A 7,901-nucleotide genomic window follows, 5' to 3' on the forward strand; every position below is an offset into this window, starting at 1 on the left:
TAAGTCATGGATATTTTATTGCATATGCCTCCGTTCCTAGCTCCATAACTTCTTGCATCTAGCTCCGATCCGCGCGTGTGATATGTCAAATTGTTCGTCTCGTGATGCTCTTCATTTTGTTCAATTGCACCATGTTCATTAGAGGTCATCTTGATGCCCAAATCTCTGTTGGAAGAGGGCTAGTTGCTGTTATTCTCTGGTTCTTATCAGAACTTGGAGATTTGTCATTTTTGTATCATTAAAGCTGTGCATCTTTTAGGCATAAGCTCTACATGTGTTTTGAAGTATGCCATGCCATCTTTCCAAGGGTGTATGCCATGTATTTTTGTGATCTCTGTTGTGACTAACACAAGCATGCAAAGTAGGCTCCGTAATGTTTCTGATTTCAGGGACTTAGTGATTTCTCTAAGTCCTCGTCTGCTGTTATTTTGTTGCCATGTAAACTTGATGCTACAGAGAGATCCATGCATATTTTGGAGATGTTCAGTAAGGATGTTTTATAGCTATAGTTGTAACTGATCCATTCCTGCAACTGTGTGCAATTATGGAGTGCCATAGCATGACTCAATCTTGCTCTACTTTTGTTATAAAATATTTCTGGCAGATTCTTAATATGATATGCAATTTTGCCAAGCTTATTGTAGTTGATCCATACATGCTACGCAATTATTCTTGCCATGGATAGGTCCATTAACATGCCATCTTGCGGTAGGTGTGCTTGGTTTGTCATGCATTGCTCTGTAGTGAGTGCATCAAGCTCACGAAGAGGCCTACATATTATTATTTCTGCCATGCTCTGTTTTCTGCCAAGTCTGAAACCTGATTACGAAACTTGCTATGTTCACATGCTTGCCATCATATCTTCTGGTCCTTTTTGGCTTATGGTCAGTAAGGGACTTTTGTCATATGCATTTAGTAGAACACTGCCATGCCTTGTTTTGCTATGTTAAGCTCCTGTAGCATGTTGATTTTGTGCTCTGAACATTGCTACCTGATGCTGTTTTCTGCCATGTCCAGTTTTTCACCAAGTCTGTGATCCTGTTATCTTTTGCACTTTTGCCATGCTTGTTTGAGCTTGATATTTTGTGAAATAGCCGTAGCTCATTGTTCATCTTTTTTCAAGAATCTCCTGTAGATTACTACCATGTGCTTTGTTGCTATGTTGGGGTGCTGTAGCATTGTTACTTGTTGCATTTTAAGTGCTATCATGCTGTTAATCGCATATTCGTGTCTTTCTTGTTTTGCTTGCCATTTGCAAACGTGCATCCGATTCCGGTGATCTTTATATCGATTTCGACCGAAATCATCCCATCTTTACAGTGGCATGATTGGTTTGCCAAGTTAATGCCTTGTTCATCATTTTCCTTCCGCAGCACGCATATGCATCGCATATCATATCTTGCATATCATACATGTTTTGCATCATGTTGCTTGTGCATTTCTCGTTGTTGATTGTGGTTCCGTTTGTTTGTGTTCTTGTCTTGGGTAGAGCCGGGAGACGAGTTCGTGTACGAGGAACCTGTTGAGTATGCTTACGAGGATCAAGCTTTCGACAACTCTGAGAACCTTGCAGGCAAGATGACCACCCCTCGAAATCACTTCTATCTTTGCTTTGCTAGTTGTTCGCTCTATTGCCATGCTCCGCTACCTATCACTTGCTATATCATGTCTCCCATTTTGCCATGTCAGCCTCTAACCATCCTTTCCTAGCAAACCGTTGATTGGCTAAGTTACCGTTTTTGCTCAGCCCTTCTTATAGCGTTGCTAGTTGTAGGTGAAGTTGAAGTTTGTACCACGTCGGAACATGGATATGTTGGGATATCACAATGTCTCTTATTTAATTAATGCATCTATATATTTGGTAAAGGGTGGAAGGCTCGGCCTTATGCCTGGTGTTTTGTTCCACTCTTGCCGCCCTAGTTACTGATATACCGGGATTATGTTCCTTGAGTTTGCGTTCCTTACGCGGTCAGGTGATTTATGGGACCCCCTTGACAGTTCGCCTTAAATAAAACTCCTCCAGCAAGGCCCAACTTTGGTTTTATCATTTGCCGCCTAAGCCTTTTCCCCCGGGTTTTCGCGAGCCCGAGGGTCATCTTTATTTAAAACCCCGGGCCAGTGTTCCTCTGAGTGCTGGTCCAAACTAGAGCCACTTGCAGCGCCACCTTGGGGAAACTCGAGGATTGGTTTTAGCTGTACGTAGTGTTCATCCGGTGTGCCCTGAGAACGAGATATGTGCAGCTCCTATCGGGATTTGTCGGCACATTCGGGCGGCTTTGCTGGTCTTGTTTTACCATTGTCGAAATGTCTTGTAAACCGGGATTCCGAGACTGATCGGGTCTTTCCGGGAGAAGGTTTATCCTTCATTGACCGTGAGAGCTTATGATGGGCTAAGTTGGGACACCCCTGCAGGGTATTTTATCTTTCGAACGCCGTGCCCGCGGTTATGAGGCAGATGGGAATTTGTTAATGTCCGGTTGTAGAGAACTTGTCACTTGACCCCAATTAAAATACATCAACTGCGTGTGTAGCCGTGATGGTCTCTTCTCGGCGGAGTCCGGGAACTGAACACGGTCTAAGTTATGTATGACGTAAGTAGGTGTTCAGGATCACTTCTTGGTCATTGCTAGATGACGTCCGTTCCGTTGCTTCTCTTCTCGCTCTCATTTGCGCAAGTTAGCCGCCATATATGCTTTTGCCGCTGCAGCTCCACCTTATTACACCTCCTTTTCCTATAAGCTTAAATAGTCTTGATCTCGCGGGTGTGAGATTGCTGAGTCCTCATGACTCACAGATTCTACCAAAACAGTTGCAGGTGCCGATGATGCCAGTGCAGAGGATGGGGTCGATCTCAAGTGGGAGTTCGACGAGGAACGTGGTCGTTACTACGTGTCTTTTCCTGATGATCAGTAGTGGAGTCCAGTTGGGACGATCGGGGATCTAGCATTTGGGGTTCTCTTATTTTCATCTGGATTTTGACCGTAGTCGGTCTATATGTTTGTATTTTGGATGATGTATGATATTTATTTATGTATTGTGTGAAGTGGCGATTGTAAGCCAACTCTTTATCCCATTCTTGTTCATTACATGGGATTGTGTGAAGATGACCCTTCTTGCGACAAAACCACTATGCAGTTATGCCTCTAAGTCGTGCCTCGACACGTGGGAGATATAGCCGCATCGTGGGCGTTACATGCTGGGTCCCTGGTGTCAGCCGCTCGTAGTGTAATTCTCTCGTTTATTGACTATGTTGACAATGGCGTGAGCCCCAGATGTCCAACCATTAGGAGGAACCATATTTTTGGGCTTGTAATATAGAGGCACTTGCTTGCGTACTGCCATGACGCTGGTGGGTCCCTACTGTCATCCTCTCCACGTACAGTCATCTCCTTGTTTCTCTCGGTTGTTGACGACGTTGACAATGCAAGAGGGCGGCGCACCACGCACGGCGAGCGAACCAAGGCCGCAAGGTGGAGGACGACGGTGAGGCCTCGGACCGAACGAACAGGAGCCGTGGAAGATGCGCCGGTCCAGTCGCAGGTGGAGGGGAGTACGAGGGTTGACTGGTTCGGGTGCGTGTTGGGGCTGACGTCGCCGGAGAATAACAGGACGTGTGGGGGAATAGAGGGAGGGACTAGCCAACGTTGGAGGATACGTACGGTAGGGCGGCGGAGGCGCAGCCAGCCATGGGAGGTGGGAGCAGGCAGAGCCGACGGGGTGGTTTGGTTTGGGTGGCTGGAGGAAGAAGAAGACAAGAGATAGAAGATACACGACACATGTTGGATGTCAGTCCAACGGCTGGTAGGCAGAATCGTTTGTTGACTCGCTAGTAAGTCGACACCACCTTGGATAGGCTATTTCCTCGCGGGTCCCAAATGTCAGAATCCAAATCTGTCACGGTCATGCAACCCTTCCTATGAAAATTTACAGCCCATTTGATGTGCTAGTTGGAAATAAGTTTGTGGGTGCTGGTGGGGGCTAATCACTTGGCTTCTGTAATGCACAGTGAGCTCAAGCAGCCGGCGAGATTGATGTTATTTCCCTTGGTTGGGATTTGTTAGTTGTTACAATATTTCACTCCAAATTAAACGACTGGCAAGCCATTTGCCTTGCTTCAAAGAAAATATGATATTCACGGCCGAGTTGAAAAGGGCAAGAACATCTAAATCCAGTACAAAAGCACGAGGGTTAATTGTTCATCAGGTTTACAAAAAAAACCCAGGTTGAAAAGGGCAACAACATCTAACTCCAGCACTATTTTTGGGAGTCACAGTCAAATGGATCAGTCAGGTCCATAGAATGAACATCCTGGGTCGTAAAATTTACTGGATTATGACCACAATATGTTGTAAATAGAAGCCCGACATGTTCAGAAGCTCTTTTGCCCACTTGAAACTCCTTTTTTTGCTCTTCCACATACCCATCCATCAAAACCATGCTGCTGATAAACTTAAGCCTGATGGACAATAGTAACCTCGCATTCAGCAGGAAGAATGTGACAAATCTAGTGTTTGCACGGTTGGCTACATATCGTTCTAGCGTTATTGTCTTCAATCGAATCTCATGAGAAGTGAGAAAATCCCGATGCTTACGAATCCACCGATTGGTTATAACTTTCTTACCCCGTCCTGTTGCCTAAATAGACATGAAAATTGAAAACAGTTCAGGTCTAAAAAAGAGTGTCGAAAGAGCAACAACTGAACGGTTAATTCTAGTACACTATATGCGGGCTTCCAATGTGCGTGAAATTATCACCTTTATATACAACTTCTCCAGACATGGAAAGCATTGCAGCAAGCCAATAATCTTGTCCAGATCAAAATTATTCATTTGGATATATAAGATCTTGACAGAATCCACCACCATTGATAGGCCATCCATGGAGAAACACTTCATTGAGCATAGAACATAATATTAGTACAAAATGTGTACTCCAAGATGACATATAACTTATGCGCAGAAATTTAAAATGCAGCTTATGGTTACAAGTGTAGATGATAATATAAAGTGCCTGAAGAACTGTGGAGCAAAACACCATATTGAAATGAACACAGAGATCATGTATTACACCCAAGGTCTCCAGTTTAGGCGCAGAGAGGACGGTTATTTGCAACAGTGAATAAATAGAATCAAGGATCAACCTTTGAAGTGAAGGGGCATCTTGGATGATGAGCTGCCATCCGTCAAAACAAATTCCAATTCTTACAAGGTTAGGCGACTTTATTTGGAGACAACCGATTCTAACTGTGAAAACAAGCACCAAGCACTCCATGGTAGGGCAACTGGAGTGGATGATGTTGTGCAATGAGGCCTCCGATATACGAACCCGCACAAGTGAAAGTTTCTTGAGAAATGGGAGTCGAAGGTTTAGTACCAGATTGTCTGGTAGGTCGCACAGCGCAAAGGTGGCGGTGTGGAGAGAGGAGGAAAACCGCGAGATGGACATCGTTGCTGAGGGCACAGGTAGATGGCGTTCGGTATCTGGTAGGTGATTTCCAGGGGAATAGTAGAACTCAAGCAGCTGTAGTTCTATGAATTCAGGGGATTTCAGCCAGGCGTCCACCGTGCAGGGCTTGGTATGCTTGCTCAGGTAGCATGACGGGATGCAGAGGCTTTAAACGGAGCCCTGGTGGGAGGAGATGATGGCTCTGGGAATTTCAAAATCATTGAAGACAGATAGGTGACGATAGTCGAGATTAAGAGGCACGACGCGCCATAGAGGGCGCCACCGAATTGAGAGGACTTGGGTGCGGCAGCAATCCTTGGTGGGGAGAAGCGAGATGATCTCCCCAAGGACGGCGTCCGGGAGATCGCTGATGCGGTCCACCCAAGATTCTACGGGTTCCTGGGATCCGGTGGGGGCGGGGTCGCCACTTCTCCCCGCGCTGCCGGGTGCGGGATGTACAACAGGCGTCGCCGCTGGCGGGAGCCTCATCTTCTTGGCGCTAGGGTCAGCCAACTCCATTTTCCTCGAGGGCGTCGCGTCGCGCTCACGGATTTGAGCAGAGTAACGAATGACGAGCCTAGTTGTAGTGCGAGTGAAGAAGAAGGGGAGCTGGGGTTTTTCTGTAGTAGTGAGGAAGAAGGGGAGCTGGGGTTTTCTGTAGGAGTGAGGTGAGGAATCTGGGGGTACAAGTGGAGCGAGCTAACGTGAGGTGGGTGGGAGTGAGGAGGAAGAAGAACACCCTGGTTTTTTTGGGAGGCGGTGTGCTGGGTGTGAGTAGCGCCTCTCATTCAGTAAATATATGGACTTTTGAATTGATTTTACTATTTACTAGGGTGGATGGGCTGTTTTGTCTTGGGCCCAGCGAAACAATTACTACTAGTACAGTGGAGACACTCTACACCTACCTAGAAAAACAATTACTACTAGTACAGTGGATACAATACCGCTTCTGGCTCCTCCTAGGTCATCGAAACGTCTCCCTCTACTGAATGGCGTTATACTTTTGTTCACCGACATGCGGGCCATGCAGCGCGCGGGCCCAAATGCCATCCACCAAATTAGAAGGCAGTATGCAGGCGGAGAGTCACCCCGGTCGTAGCGCGGCAATAACGAGCCGTCGTATCACAAAACCCCACCTCCCCACAGTCTAAGTTTGACGGATGAAGCAACCATCATTTCACTCTTCGCTGAATCCCCTTCTCCCTCACCGTCTTCAAGAAAGGCAACACTCGCATCTGCCACTGTTCTTCTCTCCCACTGAAGGGAAGGTAAGTGGATCCATGATGTTGGTATATTTTCGTTCAGAGAAAAAAAAGAACTTTTGCAAAGTAGTAACCGATCCTCACTCTCTTTTTTGTTTGATTGTCATTGCGATTGTGTTTTCCTTTCAGTGGTCTCCTAGTATTCGTCAGTTTCATGATGGCAAAGGAGAACCAGGCAAAGATCTGCCGATCTTGGAGCAGACGCGGGAGGCTGATCCCCACGAGACAAAGAGCTCCAAGAAGATGGAGGCAGCCACCGAGCCGACCCCAGATACGCTCACGGCCACTACTGAGATGGTCAACGCCCGATTTGAGGTTACCGCCCCCGTGGCACTGCAGGAGCAGTTTTCCCCCTTTGAGGATGTGCCCCCCCCAGCTGAGCTGCGCAAGGTGATTTTCTTCTTTGCCGATCTCGATTGTGGTTTTTCATCCAAGTATGTCGTGATGAATAATGCAAAATTTTATTAGCTTCGATGCCATGCTATACATAGTGGTTTAAATAACTTGTGTTTCTTATACTGAAAAGTAATTCAGAATTTGTTTCTGTTTCAATTAGAGCCCTGATGCAGACAAGGATTGTGTGTTTGTACATGTCACTCGCTATGAGGCGGATGACCTGAATATACGCACTAGGAAAACAGAGTTTTTAGGCTATTGGATCCTGGAAGCCATTTGCGCTTATACCAATGAAGAGTTGTATTCCAGCCTCACTGTTGTCAGGCGTGTTGTCCAGGGTGTACTAAAGCACAATAAATTCAAAGCTACTCCTTCGTTTGTGAGGCATACTGTTCTTGTCAAGCTTACGCAGGAAGATGACGTGGCATGCCTCCACAAACAAGTTTATGAGTGGCAAGGCCACAAGGTTATCTTCATGAAGGTTCACATGATTGAGCTGCTGCCGGACGTCCTCGATGATGTTCATGGCAAGGTCCATCTTGTGTCCAGTCCAAATTAGATCGAGGCATGAAATACTTGCCCCAGCTAGTGTTTAATAGTAGCTTAGATTCTGTGTAATTATTCGAACCTTGCCTGTTATCGAGCCCTCTGGGCTAGTACTCTGTTTGCATCCGTCTATGGGAACTACTGCTACTTTTGTGTGCCCGTGAATCATCGTAATTGTTGCTAAAACAGATGCGTCCTCACTAGTTTTATCATATGAGCAGTGTGTGTTTTGATGAAATAGAGTACTCGTT

The sequence above is a fragment of the Triticum aestivum genome, chromosome 4D, assembly GCF_018294505.1.
Source record: "Triticum aestivum cultivar Chinese Spring chromosome 4D, IWGSC CS RefSeq v2.1, whole genome shotgun sequence".
Lineage (NCBI taxonomy): Eukaryota > Viridiplantae > Streptophyta > Magnoliopsida > Poales > Poaceae > Triticum > Triticum aestivum.